This window comes from Mus pahari, chromosome 4, assembly GCF_900095145.1.
Source record: "Mus pahari chromosome 4, PAHARI_EIJ_v1.1, whole genome shotgun sequence".
Taxonomy (NCBI): Eukaryota; Metazoa; Chordata; class Mammalia; order Rodentia; family Muridae; genus Mus; species Mus pahari.
This window is the reverse complement of record NC_034593.1, coordinates 6,983,804-7,008,372: the sequence shown is the minus strand read 5'-3', so window position 1 is coordinate 7,008,372 and position 24,569 is coordinate 6,983,804. Positions and strand designations below refer to the sequence as shown.

The 24,569-nt window shown below is 37.7% G+C and overlaps 1 pseudogene; it reads left to right on the top strand.

The window, feature by feature from the left end:
• The first annotated feature begins 12,851 nt into the window (after positions 1 to 12,851).
• Positions 12,852 to 13,620, top strand: LOC110320187 (annotated as a pseudogene).
• Positions 13,621 to 24,569: the final 10,949 nt, after the last annotated feature.

Below are 24,569 nucleotides of genomic sequence, written 5' to 3'. Positions count from 1 at the left end.
CCCACCACCCTACACAAAGAAGGGGATTAAAGAATTCTGAGAACAGGAGAAAGGATCTTCCCCAGAGAAGAGCATGCCAATCCAATTCCAAAGTCAACCTCAAAAGTTATTTGAGTAACATTTTAAACAAACTGAACAGGCTCTATCCACATATCTAGGAGTATATATGTGTGTGTATATATGCAACAGTGAAAGAAAAGGGGCGTGAAAGGGAAAAGAAGCAGAGAGGGTATATGTGAAGATCTGGAGGAGGTAAGGAAGGGAGAAGTGCTGTAAATTGATTATAATCTCAGAAAATAGAAGAAATGATTTCAAAAAGAGATACTTCAAATAAACAAATTTAAAATTTTGGTACATAGTTCTTTTCAGAAAATCTTGCCTTTCCTAAATTTCCAGCACTCAAATAAAAGTAGAAAGTTTTAGTAGCTTAACCACTGGCTCACATTATTAATTATTTGATTCAGTTTGGCTAATAGACTACTCTAAATAACACAGCAGCAACCTGAGTCTTCCAAGTGGTAGAAAAGAGATGTGGGGACCCCTCTACCTGTATCAAGCAGGAGCAGAATAGCAACTGCTATACATGGCAGAGAGACCATCACTTTCTAGTGGAGAGCCTCAGTTCCCACTTATTAGCATTTTCTTACATCAAAATTGATGTCACTCCAACAGCAATGAAAATCTACACATCTATTTCTCCAACGAGTGTACCTGCTTAATGCCAAGACTTTTGCTCCTTGCCTCAGTGGGTGCTGCATGCTGCATGATGGACATTTGTAGGCATAATTTTTTTCAACCTACTTTTAATAATAGTTCAACCTCTCCTCTAGCCCACCATCCAGCAGAGTTAGTTGATTAGAAAAGTTATTAGGATAGGAGAAAAACAGACCTGTTCAGCAATAGTACTTTGGGGTCGAATTCAATCTTCTTGGGCAGTGGTTCAGTCCCATAGCAAATACCAAATATGATTCAGCAGCTACAGACCAATCCTCTAGGCATGTAGATTCCAGGCACAAATCAGCAGCTACAGTCCAGTCGTCTCAGCAGGCAGACACCAGGCAGCTGTAGTTCATTCCTGAAGAAACTGCCAGGCTCACCAACCATCCTGAGGCAATGCCACAGAAGCAGCAGGCTGCCATGAGACCCTCACAAGCAATTCTTGGGCAAATTTCTCTCAATGGTGGAGTTATCACAAGTTGAGCTCAGGAATATTTTGTAAGTCAAATGAAAGCATGTGTGTTTTTTAGAGAAGAATACCAAGGGAGAACAAACCAACGCTCAGTGCTTGTCTCCCACCATATGTACGGTCATATTTATTTAAACTCCTTCATCAAGTGTCCTTTCACATGTTTGCTATATCCTTTCACCTGTGTGTGCTTCTGGAAAACAGTCTTTCATGTGTTTGTTTAGCAAGACATTCTCTCCCCTGTGTGTTCAATGAAACAATATTTGACATATATAAATTTCCAAAGAGATAGAAGTGTCCACTTCAGACATTTTTCATCATTAGCCTTTCGTTCCAATTTTATTTCCTCAGAAAAGCCTCCCTTGGTCACTCTAAGGAATCTTCCAACTAACAAAATCTCATGCATGCACACCTATACACATACACACTCATCTGTACACATACACTTTCACCTGTACACATATATGTACCTGTACATATACCGGTACACGACAAACTTTCTTGTACACATATACCTCTATCTACGCACACACACACACACACACACACACACACACACACACACGCACACAAACCTGTAAACACACACACAGAGACATACCATGTTGTGCTCCAGTATATTATTATATCAAATCAAGTGAGTATTCCCAAATCTGAGACAAAAAAACTTCGCGGAAACTATAAAAATTGTCTTTACTGTAATTCCCAACTCTGCTTAAGGAATACTAAGATATCATTTGCCTTTTGAATTCTCATTGTCTCAAAACTACATGAAGTTTGCAAGCTCACAATATGGGTTCAGTTTCATTATTACAGAAAACTTTGTAGTTATAAGCTTTTTTTTTTCAGTGAAAATGGCTATTTTACACATCGATAATATGTTATGGACATACCTTAAACCATTAATGTAAATGCAGTCCCATGTTTATATACATGCAACATTCAAATATTACATATAACATATATGTATTCATATGCCTTAACTAATTATTTGTGATATGTATTTGAGCATGTATAGATATTTATATAGTAATAAACATTCAAAGTTCTATCTACAGAGTATGTAAATAGCATATTATAAACTTTAAATGAATCAACAGCACATTATATAGTGTAAAATTGCAGAGTGTTGTTTTCTTTGTATCTCCAAATCATGAAAATGTTAACACTCAAAACTAAAATCTTATATAAGGCAAACTAAATGAGAAATATTTATTTCTCATACAGGTTGTCTTTTCATATAAGTTATGAAAAGAACTGTTTATGTCTTTTCCCCGGAACTTTAACCTTGGACAGGTAGTCCAAAGAGCCATCTGCCACAAAAGACCTTAAGAGGAATGTTGATGATAAATCGCAGTCTCCTCAGTCAGTGGGGACGGGGGACCTGAAATGGGAAGCTAGTTAGCTCCATCAGCTCAGAAATGAATTAATCCCAAGAGCAATGAAAGGGAGACCTGAGCACCTGCAGTTCTCAAGAAGATAAATAAGTCAGAGCGTGATTTCTGCAGCAGCTCTCTATGTGATCAGAATGCGCCTGGCTGGTTATATCCTGAATGAGTCCTATTCCAAGAAGTACTGTTGTCAATAGGCACCAACTGTTCTGCCTGGCAGTCAGTCAAGGAAAAGAGCTTGTTTCGTTGCTGGGCTTCTCACCTTAAATATTTTAACCATGTTTTTATCTTCATGAGAATAAACAATAAATAAATAAAACAAATATGAAGATTCATGTACAACCATTAATATTATCAGATAAAATAGGAAAATGTCACCTTTAAAATAGCTTGTCTTAGTCTTAGATAATTTCAAAAACGTGTTGTGCTGAAAATCCACGGTTTCTAATGCCTCCCAAAGGGAGGAAGCTTGGAACTCCCTCAGCCTTTTCTTAAGCCACCCGGTCCTCACTATTCAGGTTCTGGCAAGAAGCTCAGTCTAATAAGGCTACAAGGGAGATCTCCAAACTGAGTTAGACATCACATCTAGAGTTGCTGCTGCATAAGTCAGCCCACAGTGTGGGTCACACCAAATGCAATGACTGAAGACCTCAGGGACCAACCAGGCAAGTTGGATCAGGCCTTTCTTCACACGTTCTGGAAGTTTCTGCTTCTCCAGGCAATAGAATTTAGGGACTTTCCATTACTCGAGACCAAATGTCCAAATGAATAAACATGAACCACAGAACTATCCTGAGTCTAGTCCAGTTCAGTTCAGATAGACTCAGTCAGTGAAATTTAACACCTAAGTGGTACCCAGACTGGGCAGTTAGTTCTGGGGGACAAAAAGCCCATCTTTCAGCTGAGGCTGTGGCTATCAGAACTTCCCTGTGATGTTTCACCTTTCTATTGTGAGAAGACAGTTATGAAAAGTAACTATGTCTGAATTAAACAGCACTTTATTTTAACATACAACAGATGCTCATAACAGTCGATGACAATTTTTGAGGGAATTGCTGCTGGAAAAAAGATGACTAGGTGACGCTGCCTCAGCAGCTGCAGCTGCTGGAACCAGTCTCCACAGGTGCACAGAAACCATGAGAAATGACAAGCAATTCCTCTCACTTGCTTTGCTATTACTTCTCCATCTTCACTCTCATATTTCATACTTCAATGTCATATTTCTTTCTTACAGGAATGCCAGAGTGAAATAAACAAAGAATTTACTAAAGGTGATAAAAATAAACTATTTATCATAGCTATAAATGAAGGAAAATGTCACCAGATGCTAAAAATCTGATTAAAGAAGTGTTTAATACTGTTTTACCAAGGTCAGCCTTTGGCTTCTGGAGGGTTCAGAACAGGTTTGTAATTTTTATAACAGAGACATGAATTGAAGCATTGCATGGAAACTGTTGAAAGAATAATGTCATATTGCAAAAATAGCACTGCTGAGCCTGGAGTTCCTGACTTCCCACCATGGACAAGAAATGCTGCCTAGAAACCAAGAGGTGACCTCACAACCAACACATGGGTACAGAGCTCCATTCATCATTGTCTTTAAAAGTAGGATAGTTAGAATGTCTACAACTGTAGGATTCTCTGTGTTCATTATCTATGTTTATTGTAAGAGAAGCAGATGGATAACAGACACCTCCCCCTTCCGTGGAAATGTGGAGGACAACAAAATGTCAGTACTATCAATATCAAAACAATTTGTGTAGAAGAGGCAAATCTAATTCCTCTGCTCCTTATCTCATGATCCTGCTTTCAAAGGAGTTATTCTCTCAGTTCCAGATCCTAAAACTCCCTTTTGTTGCCTTTATTTAAATATGACAATTATAAAAGATGAAGTTTTTTTAAAATCAAGTTTGTGTCTTCCATTACTAGCAAATACTATCTGCTCAGGGTTTTTTTTTTTTTTTTTTTTTTACTTATTATTTTATTTTATTAGATATTTTCTTTATTTACATTTCAAATGCTATACCGAAAGTTCCCTATACCCTCCCCCCGCCCCTGCTCCCCTACCCACCCACTCCTACTTCTTGGCCCTGGCCTTCCCCTGTGCAAGACCAAGGGGCCTCTCTTCCCAATAACAGCCGATTAGACCATCTTCTACTACATATGCAGCTAGAGACACGAGCTCTGGGGGTACTGGTTAGTTCATATTGTTGTTCCACCTGTAGAGTTGCAGCCCCCTTCAGCTCCTTGGGTACTTTCTCTAGCTCCTCCATTGGGGGCCCTGTGTTCCATCCAATAGCTGACTGTGAGAATCCACTTCTGCGTTTGCCAGGCACTGGCATAGCCTCACAAGAGGCCGCTATATCAGGGTCCCTTCAGCAGAATCTTGCTGGCATGTGCAATAGTGTATGGGCTTGGTGGCTGATGATGGGATGGATCCCGGGGTGGGGTAGTCTGCTCAGGGTTTTAAATGCAAATATTCATAGAAGGAAAATGAAAATCGTCTCTCATCCTGACTTTCCACCTAAGCACAGTTAACATTTTGTACACAGGACTAGGGAGCAAAATTTGAAATCAGCATCAGGATATTGGTTTATTGAATAGAACTAAGGAGTACCGAGAATGAATTTCTGTTCAGGACTCACAGCTACATATTCTCCCTGCTGATATTGACCTTGGCAGCATCATGGCAAATAGATATCACTGCCAAACAAGTAATTATCAAGGTCCAAGATCCATACTGGCAAAACTAGAATAGTGGGAGAAAAATAAACTTTTATGCCACAATTTGCTGAGCAGAGTGGACTAAGAAATTAATTGAGTGCCCCAATTAAAAAGGTTCCAGTTCTTCATTACCCTGTTAAATAGCAGGCCTGCTTAATTAGAATAATCAGAAAGGCAGAGTCTTAGTTCAGTGCATTTGCCTGACTCCTAACAATATTTAAATGGCATGCCCATCTCATTTAAAGAGAACACCTGGTGTTAACTCTCAGCCTTGTTCACCAGAATTGGCTCCATTATACTCACTCATGTGAATGTAAATAAGGCAAGGAATGCATTGTTTTTACACTCCTATCCTTTGCATTTACAAAAAAAAAAAAAAAAAAGTTTGCATCAATGTTTTGGATGTTTGCCTGACACATTTATCAAGCGATTGCACATTTTACACTAAGAATCCAAAATGACAGAGTTAGAGATTTACTAAAGAGTATATTTTTAAAGAGAGTACCTTCAGCTTCAGGAAAGACCTATTTTGTAGCCTAGCCATTATACCTTAGATGTCACATTCCACTTTTATGGCAATATTCTCCTGATAACACAACAACAAACCACAAATGTTAACTTCAAATGAGGTTAGTTCAAATTATCCAATTACGTTTTTACTGCTATCAAGCAGATTCTCCCTTAGCCTGCTTCTTTGGGCAAATAACCATTAAGACTACTGTCCAGGTGGAGGTAAATAGTGTAGAGCTTCGGTTCATAACATATAAGAGAAATTGAAAAGGAGCACTTCTAATTTCAGTACCTTATCCCAAAGTCTGCTTTGTGTGTTCATGGTGGAAGTTTGAAGAATGCATGCAAACCTACTGCTGTGTCAAGCCTATGTAAGATTCTAAGATTCTGTAACAATTTCTATTTCCTATTAACGGTTTCACAGAAAAAGAGAAACTAATCCAGACCACAAGCTTTCTCTCTCTCCTAAATATAACACTAGAGAACTGACAGAATCGGGAAAGAAATATTTAAATGTGAGAAACTAATGGGCAATTTTTGAAAAATTCTATTGTTCTCTCTTTATATGCTTATTAAAGAGAATGACAGTCCAGAGGAGGGAAGGCTAAAGAAGTGCTTCAGATTATGCTCTCTCCACTTCTGAAATACACTGGACCTCTGCTCTCTGTGTCCACACTAATGAGCCAGAAGCAAGCCGGTGTAATATGGAATCATAGTGACTATCACAGGCTTAGATCTTCTAAGGCAGGTACTGGTGCTACAAGCTTTTTCATCGAGACCAATTCTATAAAATGAGATGACATCAGGAGTATGCAGACAGAAGAAAACGAGTGGGTGGGGAACAGCCACTGCAGAAACTCATAGATGGTCAAAGAACTAAAGGGGAATGACTATGAACATGAGGTCCTAAGTGAAACACCTTTCTGATCCTCCCCTCTCCTACTGTAAGGAACATCAATAAAAAGGAGGCAGGAAGAATATAAGTGCTAGGGGAGGAGGAGTAGAGCTGTCAATTACTATCTCTGGACAAGACCTAAAATGTACATTGATAAAAATCACAACATCTGTAGCTACCTACACAAGATTTGGAAGAGATCGATCCAGCAAAAATTCCAACATAGGTAGGAGTGGTGCTTCACGGGTACCAATCCCAACTGAGATGGTATTGTAAGTGGATAGGTACTGGGGAGGGAGGAAGAATAACCCCTCATTGGGGTGTGATCACTAGCAGGTAGTTCACACTCCTGTGGATGGCTCCCCACACATACAAACGTGAGCATAACTAGCAGTGCTAAGTGAGCTAGTTTTTAAAAATGAAAAGAAGTTTTTAATATTATATCTTTATTTAGTGCATTTGTTGTTCTGATTATTATGTGTCCGGAGGAATTTCTTTTCTGGTCCAGTCTATTTGACTATTAAAAACAATGAATTTATGAAATTCTTAGGCAAATGGATGGATCTGGAGGATATCATCCTGAGTTAGGTAACCCAATCACAAAAGAACTCAAATGATATGCACTCACTGATAAGTAGATATTAGCCCAGAAACTTAGAATACCCAAGATACAATTTGTAAAACATATGAAACTCAAGAAGGAAGACCAAAGTGTGGATACTTCATTCCTTCTTAGAATGGGGAACAAAATACCCATGGAAGGAGTTACAGAAACAAAGTTCAGAGCTGAGATGGAAGGAATGACCATCGAGAGACTGCCCTACCCAGGGATCCATAACATAATCAACCACCAAACCCAAACACTATTACGTATGTCAGAAAGATTTTGCTGACAGGACCCTGATATAACTATCTCTTGTGAGGCTATGCCAGTGACTGGCAAATACAGAAATGGATGCTCACATTCATCTATTGGATGGAACACAGGGCCCCCAATGAAGGAGCTAGAGAAAGTATTCAAGGAGCTAAAGAGGTCTGCAACCTTATAGGAGGAACAACAATATGAACTAACCAGTATCTCCCATGGCTTGTGTCTCTAGTTGCATATGTAGCAGAGGATGGCCTAGTCAGCCATCAATGGGAGGAGAGGCCCTTGGTCTTGCAAAGATTATATGCCCCAACAGAGGAATGTCAGGGCCCAGAAGCAGGAGTGAGTGGGTTGGGGAGCAGGGTGGGGTGGGGGGAGGGCATAGGGGATTTTCAGAGAGGAAACTAGGAAAGGGGATGGCATTTGAAATATAAATGAAGAAAATATCTAATAAAAAAGGATAAACAGAATAAAAATGAAAACAAGATGTTGTTAAGAGGTAGATTGTGGATGGAATCTTAAGGCAAAGTTGGAGAAGGGAATTAGGGAAAGGATATCATTTTTTATTATAGACATATATAAAATTCTCAAATAATACATTAAAACATTTTCAAACTTGTACAAACTATGTTGCAGGACTACTGTGCCTTTAATGTTATCAGGAAAGAGGACTTTTAGTTTATTTTTATTATTCTCAACTATATGTGTTTGTATTATAGAGCCTTTGTATGTTATCTCTGTGGTCATCATTACAGAAGTGATTGATATGGTCAGCATCTTCCATTGTCTGCTTGGTATGCTTTTTGACCAAAGATGATGACTCAGTTGTTTGTTTTTTATTTGTTTGTTTGGTTTTTGTTTTGTTTTGTTTTAACTAAGCTCCAAACAACTGTCTTCCTTCTCCTTCTCCTAGTTTTTCACAGCTTGATTCACCTCGCTGCTCAGGGAATTCTGAATCATTGCCTGCAATCTTTAATGTACCATCAAATCTCTCAGAGATGAAATCCTCAATAAATTTATTGCAACTACATTAAAAATAAATCCACAGCTGGGCATGGTGGCACACACCTTTAATCCCAGCACTTGGGAGGCAGAGGCAAGCAGATTTCTGAGTTCAAGGCCAGCCTGGTCTACAGAGTGAGTTTCAGGACAGCCAGGACTACACAGAGAAACCCTGTCTTAAAAACAAACAAACAAACAAACAAAAAACAACAAAAAAACCTAAAAATAAATCCACAATCCATCTATTTCTCACCAACTCTATTGCTGTGACTCTTGTTCAAGTCACCATCATTTTTAACATGTACTATTCTAGCAAGCTCCTAACTACTTCAACACTCCCAATTACTCTCCTCACAAATGGTGGACTTTTGTACTTGGTTTAAGATAATGCTCTAAAATTTTTAAATAAAGTTTAGCAATTCTATATATTATAAGCACTCATAAATCCACTCATGCATTCCTAAACATGTCTATATTTCTAAGAGCTATTAATTTTTTAAAAATCAGCTTTGCACAGTATTGACTGTCTCTTGTCCTTTCAAGTGATTGACTTTAGATGGCCTTGTGCAGTGTAGTGGTGAGCATGCTCAATAGTACTCTTTGCAATTTGATTTTGTATATGCAAATTAGTAGGCTTTTGGGAAAGACCAGGTCTCTAATATTTCTATTCATCCCTGTTGATTGCTGAAAGATTCACAATAACCAAAACAAGGAATTAGCATAGATACCTACCATCAACAAATAAATGGATAAAGGAGGCATGTTATATACACACTACAGAGAGTTATTGAGACTAAAATTGAATGAAACTATGTCATTTGCAGAAAAATGAATGGAACTGGAGATGACTGTGACTTAGACTTCGAATGATGATATATCACATTTGCATCAATATGCGTGTGTTATGAAACTGAAATGGGACGATGTGAATAGCACAGGGTTCCAAAGAGATTGAAATGGAAAGAGTGATAGAGTTATGAGGGAAAGAATGCGAAGTAACACCTTCACATAGATAGAGTATTGTATTTATATATACATGACATTTCGCATGTATATGAAAGCATGAATAGGAATAATACACTGCACAAATATATGAAAGCATGAGGGGTATTGTGTGCAGGAAGGACTGCAGACAGAGGGGCAGAGAGGAGGATGTGGGAAAAGCGATGAAAGTGATGTATGTATGAGAAAGTTTTAATGAAACCATTTTTTATTTTCCAAATATTTTGCACTGACAAAACTCAAAGGAGGAAGAAATGAACTATCATATTCTGTGACAACATGTATATATACTTATGTGCATTTCAAGGTGTGTGTGTGTGTGTGTGTGTGTGTGTGTGTGTGTGTGTGTGTGTGCTCAGAGGNTGGCATTTGAAATATAAATGAAGAAAATATCTAATAAAAAAGGATAAACAGAATAAAAATGAAAACAAGATGTTGTTAAGAGGTAGATTGTGGATGGAATCTTAAGGCAAAGTTGGAGAAGGGAATTAGGGAAAGGATATCATTTTTTATTATAGACATATATAAAATTCTCAAATAATACATTAAAACATTTTCAAACTTGTACAAACTATGTTGCAGGACTACTGTGCCTTTAATGTTATCAGGAAAGAGGACTTTTAGTTTATTTTTATTATTCTCAACTATATGTGTTTGTATTATAGAGCCTTTGTATGTTATCTCTGTGGTCATCATTACAGAAGTGATTGATATGGTCAGCATCTTCCATTGTCTGCTTGGTATGCTTTTTGACCAAAGATGATGACTCAGTTGTTTGTTTTTTATTTGTTTGTTTGGTTTTTGTTTTGTTTTGTTTTAACTAAGCTCCAAACAACTGTCTTCCTTCTCCTTCTCCTAGTTTTTCACAGCTTGATTCACCTCGCTGCTCAGGGAATTCTGAATCATTGCCTGCAATCTTTAATGTACCATCAAATCTCTCAGAGATGAAATCCTCAATAAATTTATTGCAACTACATTAAAAATAAATCCACAGCTGGGCATGGTGGCACACACCTTTAATCCCAGCACTTGGGAGGCAGAGGCAAGCAGATTTCTGAGTTCAAGGCCAGCCTGGTCTACAGAGTGAGTTTCAGGACAGCCAGGACTACACAGAGAAACCCTGTCTTAAAAACAAACAAACAAACAAACAAAAAACAACAAAAAAACCTAAAAATAAATCCACAATCCATCTATTTCTCACCAACTCTATTGCTGTGACTCTTGTTCAAGTCACCATCATTTTTAACATGTACTATTCTAGCAAGCTCCTAACTACTTCAACACTCCCAATTACTCTCCTCACAAATGGTGGACTTTTGTACTTGGTTTAAGATAATGCTCTAAAATTTTTAAATAAAGTTTAGCAATTCTATATATTATAAGCACTCATAAATCCACTCATGCATTCCTAAACATGTCTATATTTCTAAGAGCTATTAATTTTTTAAAAATCAGCTTTGCACAGTATTGACTGTCTCTTGTCCTTTCAAGTGATTGACTTTAGATGGCCTTGTGCAGTGTAGTGGTGAGCATGCTCAATAGTACTCTTTGCAATTTGATTTTGTATATGCAAATTAGTAGGCTTTTGGGAAAGACCAGGTCTCTAATATTTCTATTCATCCCTGTTGATTGCTGAAAGATTCACAATAACCAAAACAAGGAATTAGCATAGATACCTACCATCAACAAATAAATGGATAAAGGAGGCATGTTATATACACACTACAGAGAGTTATTGAGACTAAAATTGAATGAAACTATGTCATTTGCAGAAAAATGAATGGAACTGGAGATGACTGTGACTTAGACTTCGAATGATGATATATCACATTTGCATCAATATGCGTGTGTTATGAAACTGAAATGGGACGATGTGAATAGCACAGGGTTCCAAAGAGATTGAAATGGAAAGAGTGATAGAGTTATGAGGGAAAGAATGCGAAGTAACACCTTCACATAGATAGAGTATTGTATTTATATATACATGACATTTCGCATGTATATGAAAGCATGAATAGGAATAATACACTGCACAAATATATGAAAGCATGAGGGGTATTGTGTGCAGGAAGGACTGCAGACAGAGGGGCAGAGAGGAGGATGTGGGAAAAGCGATGAAAGTGATGTATGTATGAGAAAGTTTTAATGAAACCATTTTTTATTTTCCAAATATTTTGCACTGACAAAACTCAAAGGAGGAAGAAATGAACTATCATATTCTGTGACAACATGTATATATACTTATGTGCATTTCAAGGTGTGTGTGTGTGTGTGTGTGTGTGTGTGTGTGTGTGTGTGTGTGTGTTTGCATGCTCAGAGGCTAGAGACTACCTCTCTACTGTCTAACTTGTGCATGACTAAAAATTCCTATCATTGCCGTATTGATTGGGATGGTTCCTCAATACCTAAAACATTTAACAAATGTAGATACCTCTACTATCTAAAGCTGTAGTCTTAATGCTTCATTTCTACATGAGAGCTGATATATCTATGACAGAAAGGGAGCTGCAGTTTGCCATGCTCTGACTGAGAAGAAATGTACAGCAATCAAACAAAGGGAGCTCCTCCAGACCCCAGTACTCAGTGAGCTGCAGAGGCACTCATGGTGTTTGAAATTGGGTCTGTTCCTGTAGACAACTCCTGGAAACCACAAGTGTTTATATAAATGCAAACTGGTCAGGCAATCAGTCCCACTGTGAGAGTGATGCATAACAGGAAAAACATTCGAAAACATAGAAGATAGTAATGACTTCACACCATGAAATAGTAGTGTCGTGGATAGAACACATGCTGTATTAGTGTTTCTGCATTTTGGTTTTTAAGAAGCAAGCCCTCAAAATATGTTTACTTATATCAGAATCCATCACCCTATCTATCCACTTGAGAAAGAAAGCCAGAGTATTTGAACTTAATTTCTTAAAAATAACTAGATACTTTTCTACCAAATACCCGAATTATGGTCTTGTTTAAAATGTATTTCTCCAGTTTCAACTTCTTTTTAATTAGAAAAAGGTTGTTGTTTTGTTGGTTTGTTAATTTTAATTTTTTGAGAACTCGTTTATTAGCTGAGGTGTTGAAGCTGTACCAATATTGTATGCAGTATCTCAGTATGCAGTATCAATATTGTATTCCAGTATCTCAGTCCACACCACTGCCTCTGTTCTTCTGGACTCTTGGAAAATTATTGCCCTTAGTAGGCTGTTTTGTTATTAGAATTGTCTTTCTTCTAATGTAACTTTTAACATTATCTGGACTCTCCTCCTGCTGATCAAGATGCCCTAAGGAAAGAAAGCTAAGGGGAAGAAGGTGGCCACAGCCTTGGCCATCATCAAGAAACAGGAGCCAAAAAGGTGGTCAATCCTTTGTTTGAGAAAAGGCCCAAGAACTTTGGCCAAAAGAGATCTAACACGCTTCGTCAAACGTCCCTGCTACATCAGGCTGCAGCAGCAAAGAGCTATCTTCTATAAGCTACTCAAAGTACCTCCCGCCATTAACCAGTTCACCAAGGACCTGGCCGCGAAACAGCAAAAATCTTCTTAATCTTGCCTACAAGTACAGGCCAGAGACAAAGCAAGAGAAGAAGCAAAGGCTACTGACCCGTGCTGAGAAGAAAGCTGCTGGCAACGGGGATGTCCCAGCTGAGAGACCACCTGTCCTCCAAGCAGGAGTCACCACCTTGGTGGAGAACAAGAAGACTCAGTTGGTGGTGATTGCCCATAATGTAGAACCTACTGAGCTGGTGGTTTTCCTGCCTGCCCTATGTCAAAAGATGGGGGTGCCCTACTGCATCATCAAAGGAAAGGCCAGGCTGTGCCGCCTGGTCCACAGAAAGACATGCACCACTGTTGCCTTCACACAAGTTAGCTCGAAAGACAAAGGTGCTCTGGCTAAGCTGGTGGAAGCCATTAGGACTAACTATAATGACAGCTATGACGAGATCTACCACCACTGGGGAGGCAAGGTCCTGGGTCCTAAGTCTGTGGCTTGCATTGCCACCCTGGAAAAGGCAAAGTTTAAAGAACTCACCACTAAACTGGATTAAAGGTACACTAAGTTTTCTGTACATAAACATAATTTCAAACTTATCTTCCAAAGGAAAAATAAAATAAGTATCAGGAATTACACAGCAGCTTTTTATGTTATTTTGAATATCTTCACATATGTAAATAGTCTACGTGGAAATAAACTTTCAAATCATTAACTTAGCACACCTTAAAAAAAACCAGAAATATCAATCTTAAAAAAACATGTGTTACATTAGACCTAAAATATTTGATCCTAAAATAATTAATGTTATGTTTTAAGTTCCCAAAGTAGACTTATAATGAACTACTGTTGGGAAAATTAATATTTTGAAAATTAATATTTTGAATATCTCCACTAAGTTCAAAGCTCTGTTAATTTTATATTATGTTGTAATTTTATATCAGGAGAGTAGAACAAGATAAACCATGCTAAGAATTTCAAATTCACTGCCATCTGTAACATAAGCCCAATTACAGATCACTTAACCTGGTTTTGTTCACCTTAAAGTACCATGAAAATTCGGTCTGATATATTTACATTTATATACTGAGCATAAAGCAAGTAAAGTATTTATAAAGCTTTGTAGACAAATAGTAGTGATATTTTCTTTTGGAAAAAAATTATTTTAGAATGTTAATGCAAAGCATGATTTTTTGTTTGTACTTACAATTCAGTTTATTTCTCCTTTAATTTGAATAACCTGTCACCTGGAGCTAATCTTAAATAAATAGCAAATGGACCTTGGTATTGAAATACTAATGATTATCTCACCTTCCAGGAAAATATATAGTGCCACTTTCCAATAACAGACTAGCGCTAAGCAGCAACGGAATTAGATTTCTCTAGCAATACATGTCATTCTGATGCATTATTAATTTTGTGTCTTACCCAGTATGTAGGGATGCAGCTAAGAACTGGGCCCACTGGATAACTTAAAATTCATAGTTTCTTGAACTTCTCATAGTAAAGGTGCTGTATAAATATTAATAGAAATAATAATGATAATAATGAACTTATTATTCTAATCTCAATCCTGCACACGGTGAAAGTAATTCTCAAGCACTTTATCACTTGGCTATATGCACACTCGTGCACAGCCAGGAAACTGCCCGGGTTATGGAATTCCCCTTCATATCAATGGGACTATTACAATCTTCTCACCTCATCAGGAGACTGGTGGGCATGGAGGAGAAGGAAGAAATGCACGTTACTTTGAACAGAATCCAATATTAAGAAAATACTCTGTAAAATCCCTAAAAGAAATGAGAAGTGAACAAGACCTCAGATATTGACTGACTTAAATCAATTTCTAGACATTAGCTTTCAGGAAAAAAAGGTTTAAAGGAATGAATTACAATTTAAAAATAAAATAACTATGTATTTTGTAAGAAAAACAAAAAACAAACTCCCCATTGCTCTAAGTAAAAGATACAAATATGTTCATCTAAGATGCCAGCAAGTTTCTGAACCTGAGCTGGGATATGAAAGTGTCTCCTCCACATCATATTTTAAAATCCTCTTTGTGTCTGCTAAAATAGGTTGTTGGGTAGTGCTGAGAGGAAGGTAATGGGCTGTATTAAGGGCAGCAGCTTTCTGCTTTACTGAGAACAACAGCAGCACCTGTGGCCAAGGAACTCACTGAAATGAATGCTTTGAGAACAGCTGTGGCAGCATTCCTCTTTATAATTAAAAGACTTGTAACCTCAATAAAATAATATTTAATATAGAAAACAACATAAAAATGCAGAAAGGGTGCCAATTTGAACTGCTATTTATATAATTTAAAAGCTCTCTCTACTCTAAATTTATCTTCAGACCTGTACTTATCCGAGATGGAAACCATATTTATAGAAACAATCGCTTACAGATTCCTTAAGAGAGCACAAACCAACACCTATAAATTTATAGTTTACTCAGCCAGCCAGTTACCATGGAAACAGATTGACCATTTACACAGAGCTGGCCCTTGTGAATTTAACCCTGCCTCTCTTCCTTGAAGACTGATAACAATGAAATTTGATTGCTTTGTCTAAGAACACATTACCATTCAAATAGCTAACCAACCAATCAAATATATCTAAAATACATATATTGTCAGTTCTCTGCTATATTAATGTACATAAAGCATGTCTAACATAAAAGTTGAACAAAATCTTTTTTACCAACTCTTCTTTTGTTACAGAAGAATAAAGACGTGCCGTGTTGTTTAGCCTGTGGATTCTGTGCCATATGCCCACATTGTTTCTCACTTATTGTAACACACACTTTATTGTGCTGAATCCTTAGAGCTACAAATTGTGGGTATCGTTTCTCTTTAGTATACAGCTAGCCTTATCACTTTTTTGTTGGTGGTCTCTATAACTTATAATGAACAGATAATTATTTTCCATAATTCTGGGAGGAGAGCAAGTTCAAGACTTGGTCCTCAGCAGCAGGTAAACTATCTTTAAAATTGTTTTATTAGTTGAGAATTACAAACATGAATGTAATGTGCTTCAATCAAATTCATGTACCCTCCAATTTCTCCCCTACTGGCCCCACCAATTTTTCCTTCCAACATTCATAATCTCTTTTTAAACCACATGAAACCAACTTAGAGATGTATTTATGTGCATGTGTAAGACTATCTACTGGAGCCCAGGCAGTCTCTGAGATTCTGCCAACCTGAAAAATATGTCTCTCCCTCATCCAGAACCCTCCCACCCCCAGTTTCCAGTGGATCCTCAGCTAGAGATGGGACTTTATGAACTTCTGCTGGAAGTTTGACAGGCTTGATCTTTTGAAGATCATGTATATGTAGTAGTTATAGTCACCATAAGTCCATGTGTTCAACTTACAAGACCAACAAATGCTGTTAGCCTGCAGTTGTCCTCTTTTATTATGATCCCTGGACTTGTAGGCTTTAAAATCAAGCAGAGAGCTATTGGTTACTCCTGTCACATTCCTTTAAATACTACATCAATAAGCATCTATTGCTTGTTGTTGTTGTGGCTCTCTGGGATCAAAACTGGGTAAGACTGTTAATTACTTTCCTCTACTGGTAGTGTGTGAGGTACCTTCTAGCTCTGTGAAAACTAAACAAAATGAAGTTACCAACCAAGTCAGTTTGATTTCTCCATGTCCTATTACTAAAGTGTGGGTGTCTTTAGCAATATGCTCTTAGTATCAAGTTCTGGAGATTAATCAATGATAACAGCAATAGCTTGTAATATTGGATTGGGCCTTGGCACTCCAGTGACCAAAACCATGAAAAGTAGGTAATACCTGGCACTGATATTTTGCTTAGTAGCCTACAATAGTCAGAGAGGCTCTGCCCCTCCATTATATGAGCATTAAACTCCATTTAAACTATTTTATACCTGTACATATTTTAGGAAGTTTCTGCACTTGAGATTTAGATATGGTAAGCCTTCTTAATGTGTCATCCCATGAAGATAATTTTAAGGTCAAGATGGGGAGGAAAACTCAGCTTTCTATAAGTTTCTCATTTCCATGATTATTCTACTAGCCAATAATGCCCAAGGCTACAGAGATTGGATAGAGAATTTTATCCAGTATATATGTGTTTGTCTTCATCAAAGAAACCCAGACACATGACAAAGCAATTGGAGGCAAACCCACTCTATGCTCTTCCCCCAGCCTTGAGCAGGCTAATCAGTCCTTAATCATTTGTCACAGTCAGTCTTCCACTGACCTAGCCCATCTAGGGTAGAGTCTTCTGACCTAGGTGGAAGTTTCAGGCCTTGACACACCTTCAGTTTCCTGCAGAAGCAGGGTGCCTACTGAGCTGCTGAGCTTGTTTTGCAATAGAATCCAGCTGAAACAAAGGATGGGTCTGTGGGTTTTTCCTATATATACACACAGAGCTGAAAATTAAACTTTGAGCCTTGATCAGAAATCTTGTCTTGGCTTCATTCTGCTCTTGCCCACTGTCCTATTTTATTCCCAGCTTCCCTTTCAGGTATACCCAGTTCTCCGTGGTTGCTGGATGGCTACACAATTCCAAAGTTATGGTACATATTTAAGTGTAAATAGTGAATATCTAATTGTGGAGTTTGTTGAAAACCTTTAGTGAAATGGAGGATTACTCATGATTAAGTTAGAGATGTTGCAGAGTACTGAATAGAATAAGGAAAGATAAGGTTTATGCCCTTCCTTTTTCCTCTCAAAGGGTCTTCACATGGGACTTGATGTCAAATACACAATGATAACCACTAATTTTGTACAGCTGCTGATGAGTAGATGTCATTTAATGAGGCAAAGGAAAGTTAATCTTCATTGTGGTGTGCCATGTTGGCCTTAGCTGATTCAAACTGGTCCACCATCTTTACTGTAGGCTTTAAAAGTCACATGATAATCTGCCACACAACTCTGGTTGATTTTGTCTTCAGGTACCGAGTAGGCAGCCTCTTGGCTTTCCTCTACCTATCAGTATTATTTCAATTACACCATTAACCTGTTTGTAGAAACATACCCCTCACAACCTAAACAATTATATTCTCTAAAGTTTCTATCTTACATTTCATCTGTACTGGGGCTGAAATTTCCAACATATGAACTATGTAAGACACAATAAAACCCTATAATTCAGGCTGAATCCACAAATCTGTGGCCTTTGCACAAGCAAATTACATTCACTCCAAAATTCATTCTAGCATCTACCTGAAAAGCCAAGTATCATCTCTATCACGTATAATGAGTATGAGGCATAGTTTATCCTAAAGAAAATCTCCCTCCCTGTGAACTTGTAGAAGTAACCATGCTATCTACTGCCAAAACACAATTATTATAAGTGGGATTGGCATAGGAGAATTATTTCCATTCCAAATCAAAATATTAAGAAATAACAAAGGGTCATGTGACCCCAAGAGACATCTAAAACTCAACTGGAAAATAATATTCAATGTTACAAATAAAGACTTCTTATCTCATCACCAAAACACAATGCTGCTGAGGATACTTCCCCAAAGCTTCAGGTAGTACAAGCCCTATGGTTTCATTCTACCCCTGCACAAGGGGTAGGAGACTCATTATTTCAGGTCCATGAAGCCCATGTCACACACAGGCATCTCTGTAATTCTTGTGTCACTGTGGAAGCCTTGTCTCATGAATCTGCCACTGGACACTGGACATAGGGAGACTTTCTGTAGTTCTGCTTCTACAACTAGTTTGTACATTTGGGGGCTGTTGTGTCTAACCACTGGAAGTTAGGCAGAGACTGCCAGGGACGCAGAGGTTCTACATAGTGCAGGTCTGCAAAGCAACAGCAGAAAGTAACTGATAAACACTGCTGTGCCTCCTGAAATGGTACCACAACTATACTTATGGCTTCTTAAACCTCAGCTTACATGATCAAAGAGTACTCTGGTGGGATACAGGATGACAGCTCTACAAATGATCTTATGGAGTACCCCAAACCATGCCACTACCAAAGATCTCTGGGACCAAGATGGAAGAGACATACTGAAGATCGCCACAGTGTATGTGAAGTTATTCTCCCACCGTTCATACTAATCCTGTCCCAAGCCCCTGGACATAGTCTTGTATACTTTTGCAATTTTTAGTAGTCAGGTTTTGAGTTTCTAGGTTTCTGTTTTATTTTACTTCAAATTTTTGTCTTTACATCCATTTCCCATTTTTGCGCTTTCACAAAAGCTAAGGATAAAATCTTTACCTCCTTAGACTTCAGGAACATCCCATATCTAATCTATAATCATGGTTGCCAGTGAGTCCTAAAGTAAGATAAGGCAGCTGCCTTTCATCTGCTTTTTCTTGTTATTATTATTAACTGTAATAACTGAAATAACTGTAGGTATTAATGTTACTTTTATTACTTCGGTGTATATAATATATTAAAATGGAAAGCATCCTAGAAAGGAAGGCATCAACACTGTCATTTAACAAGAAGAAACTTAATATAACACAAGTTCTTCATTAAAAGCAGAAGTAAATAAATGAAGTATAAGTTACTCTGTATAGAGTTAAAACTCAAGTTGACCATGCCTGACTCCTCACTCTCATCCTCTAGTGACTAAATTTCAAAGCAGAATTCCAAATCTCCTAAAGATTACCAATTAGCCATACTTATGGTGAACTGAAATTTCTATGTACATACAAATTGTATGTGCTGTATTGATGTCCAGTTGTATATATGTACTGATGGATTCGTTTTTGGACCTTTGGTTATTATAAATACTTAGTTAAAGCATAATCTGTGCAGTCAATTACCAAGGAGTTAAAAATTACTGTAAGAAATACTACCAAACCAGAATTTCTTCATTCTACTCTCACTGACTTACTGATCTAAAATGCATTCCTTTGTGCATTCTGCCCATGGTAACTGTGATATCATCAATACACTGGAAAATTAATATTTAGTGTTTCTACAATACTGATTGTTTAAAAAAGCCTTTTATTTTCATACTCTCAAACACAAAAAACCAGTGGATACTTTAAGAACAATAGACTGGCTTTCTGCTTCTTGTGTCAGTTATTAAAAGTTAATGTTTACATTATATTATGATGTTTGTAATAAGAGTGAATTTAAAAATTTAGCGCTTTTGACTTTTAAAACAAACAGAGTAAAATAAAATCCCTCTGTTAATCATTCTTAACTACAATTTTCTTTAGTATGTAAAATACTCTGCATGGGAAATCACAAATTTCTGTCTTTTATCTTGGCACAATATTTATAAAATATATCACCTTTTATGTTTCTCTCATGTTTGTATGCAGTTTCTGAATTACTGAGACCATATGCTATCCAGTATGTATGTGCAATCTAAGCATCAGAAAAGGAGCTTACATGGCAGTCAATGAATAAATTTCTGAACAATATACCCTGATAAATAAATCAAAGTTGTTAGCCAAGGCCAAAGACGGTAAAATGGTGTAAACTTCTTTAAAGTTGGTAATGTGTAATGTGTTTATATCATGTATATAAATGTTTAATCACTGTGAAGGAAGAAATTTTTATTTTCATAGTTTAAAATGCTGGGATACCATTTCTCAGTTCCTTCTTGTAAAAATAGTTAAAGCTAAGAAATATAAAGAGTATCAGGAACCCTAATTCAGAAACCCTAATGTATCACTATCTAAGTCATTTAACTGACTTATGGCCAGCTACCAGCACACTGACCCCACATGTGAAATACTGAAAGTGTATTGAAAGAACAGGAAGTTTCCTAATAGCTCACACTGCCTCTAGAATGTCTTCCCCCCACCACTGGAGAAAATGTATTCACTCCAAAGAGGAAATTTGCTTGTCATGACTCTATATTATCACATGCCCTTAGCCAAGCCTGAGCCTGCATATATAGTTTGAAGAACGTGAAATTTCAAAAGCTGAATTACATGTTCACTTACATTCCTTGCCTTCAGCACAGGATTTAACACAAAGCTCAAGTCACTCTTTAGCATATACTAAATATTTTCAAGGTTCTTCATGATTTAACAAGTTTTATGATTTCTCTTGATTCAAGATTCAGTGACAATATGGTTTATGAATAATAAATTGCTATAAGAAGGCCCTGAGGTTCACTGATCGCTGCACTAGGGGGTGGATTCTCTGCCTAGCCCCCACAACTTGACAGAAGATGTTGACTTTCCTCAACTCTTACCTGGATACTCTGGGGAAGAACCTACTCTGGGTCTGGCCAAAGCAGCAGTAAATCCCATCGTGGGCTGACTGTGAGGCTGAGATACTGGCCTTGCTCTTTTAGAGGCCACCCTTGAACCCATGGGCTGTTCCATGCATCTTCAGGGCCAACAACTGAAAGAAGATCCTTCCCCTGAGTGTATTCTTTCTTCAGGAGGAAAAATTACCTTGACTTTAGTTCATAAATAATTCAATTTGCTTTAATGATATATATTCTTTTTGCAATGTAAAGTAATATAATCATGGAATGACCCTAGATACCACCAGAGTCATGTTAAATGGTGTATGTTTCAAATATGTACAGCTATTTTAGTAGTTTAGAGGATAATTTAAAAAAAAAGAGCTGTTTTGATTGTTTTAAATAGTACTGAATTCAGTTTTAAGATGAAATGCAAATGAAGTAAAGCATAAACATGTATCATCAGTAAAATGTCTTTTTACAACTTACAGGTGATGTATTACTCAATGTTGATATCCTTATAAAATACCTGAGAAATCCATGTCAAAGGAGACAGATTTCCTTTTCACTTATTATCGCAAATATGTCCATCTACATTGGGCTATTTCTTTAGCCTTGTGAGTAAAACAAGACAAAATTTCATGGTTTTGGGAGTTTGTAGTAGAGAGGTCTGCTTAGTTCATTGCATCTAGGAAAGAAGGGAGCTTGTAGGCAGGGCATGAACTCAAAGGGTGCACCCAAGGAACTGCTCCCTTCACCCAGTCCCACTTCCTAAACTTCTGTCACCTTCAGTAGACCACCATGATGCCAACAATAGATAAAATCTTTGGTAAATTCCAAGTCCCTATGAATTTATGGCATCCCAAAAGTTCACAAGGTGGAAAGCACACATGAGAGGCACATGGCATTATGGGAACATTTCAGAGCCAAACTATATAGCATATGATATTACTATTGACTAAATTTTGTATTGCAAGTATTTGGAGGCTTAATCCAGGTAATTACTAGACTAAATCCATGATGCAGCCTTCAAGTATTAACATATGGAGAAAATAAATGTATTCAAATGGAAAAGAAAAATTTACATAACCATAAAATTGTATGTCTTTTATAGTATCAATTATATTTAATAGTAATCACATTAAAACAAATTTGTACTGAGAGATAATTAGCAAAACAAAAAACTAGTTAATTAGAATGTTTTCACTTACAATAAAAGAAATCTCAATGATTTCAATGATTAACAAAGATTAATTTAACCTTTAATATAATTGTACTATTTGTGAATAAGTGTTTGATTACTTAACTAATGGAATAGAGTATGTCAAAAAACATGCATAAAAAAAAAAAAAAACAGTTGACTTTGGGCCCAAACCCATCAGACTGTCCTATGGTCCCCATTGGACTCTCTATGCCACAGGCGCCTTAGCACACCCGGGATCTTGGGATCACTGGTGCATGGAATGCAACATCTGTTCCAAAACAACCAGCAGGCACTTGTGCCAGGAGGAAGAGGGACAAGAGAAACCTGCCCAACCAGCTGCTGGGGTTCTTTCTGGTCCTCACCAGCCTCAGGCCACCTTTGGCATGAAGTTGGCAGACGGTTCCACTATCCCCAGAGAACTCTCCAAGCTGCAGGCACCATAGCACACCCAGGATCTTAGGATCACTGAGGAGTGTTGGCCTCCAGAGAGGGCTCTGACCTCAGGACTCAGTTGTATCTCAGGTCTCACAGAGAACAGTCTGCACAGGAGAACACATTGGCCACAGAAGCAACAGAACTTCTTGGATAGGGTCGTTTCAGGCCTTCATCCTCAGCCAGGAAACAGAACTATGACCCAGACCTCTGAGCACCTTCCCCACTAGAGGAAAGTTGGCCTCCAGGGAAGGCTCGGACTCAGGTGAGCGCATCATCTTGCATCCCTGGTCTCTCAAAGACCAGTCTGCACAGGAGAGTACATAGGCCACATAAGCAACAAAACTTCTTGGACAGGGTTTCTTCTGGCCTTCATCTTCAGCCAGGAGGCAAAGCTGAATATCAGACCTCTGTGCACCTTCCCTGGCAGAGGAGAGCTTGCCTGCAGTGAGTGCTCTGACCACTGGGACTCTGGAGAGAGTTGAACTCCCAGGAGGACTGACAGAGGCTAACAGAATCACAAGAGGAACAAGCTCCAGTCAGAGACAGCTAGAACATCTAACACCAGAGATTACCAGATGGCAAAAGGCAAACGTAAGTATCTTACTAAGAGAAACCAGGATCACTCAGCATCATCAGAACCCAGTACTCCCAACACAGCAAGTTCTGGATACCCCAACACACCCGAAAAGCAAGATTTGGATTTAAAATCATATCTCATGATGCTGGTAGAGGATTTTAAGAAGGGCATTAATAACTCACTTAAAGAAATACAGGAGAACACTGCTAAACAGGTAGATGTTCTTAAAGAGGAAAAACAAAAATCCCTTAAAGAACTACAGGAAAACACAAACGGGTGATGAACTTGAACAAAACCAAGCAAGATCAAAAAATAGAAGTAGAAACAATAAAGAAATCCCAAAGGGAGACAATTTTAGAGATAGAAATTCTTGGAAAGAAATCAGGAACCATAGATGCAAGCACCAGCAACAGAATACAAGAGATGGAAGAAAGAATCTCAGGTGCAGAAGATTCCATAGAAAAAAAATGGACACAACAATCAAAGAAAATGCAAAATGCCAAAAGATCCCAACTCAAAACATCCAAGAAATTCAAGAGACAATGACAAGATCAAACCAAAGAATACTATGGTATAGATGAGAATGAAGAATTTTCAATTAAAGATCCAGCAAATATCTTCAACAAAGTTATAGAAGAAAACTTCCCTAACTTAAAGAAAAAGATGCCTATGAACATACAAGAAGCCTACAAAGCTCCAAATAAACTGGACCAGAAAAGAAATTCCACCTGACATAATAATCAGAATCTCAAATGCAATAAATAAAAAATAGAATATTAAAAGCATTAAGGGAAAAAGGTCAAGTAACATAAAAAGGTAGATATATTAGAATTACACCAGACTTCTAAACAGAGACTATGAAAGCCAGAAGATTCTGGACAGATGTTATAAAGACCCTAAGAGTACACAAATGCCAGCACAGGCTACTATATCTAGCAAAACTCCATAGATGGAGAAACCAAAGTATTCCATGACAAAACCAAATTCACACAATATCTTTCCACGAATCCAGCCCTTCAAAGGATAATAAAGGGAAAGCACCAACACAAGGGGAAAATGATGTCCTAGAAAAAGCAAGAAAGACATCCTCAACAAACCTAAAGGAAGATAGCCCCAATAACAGAATCCCAACT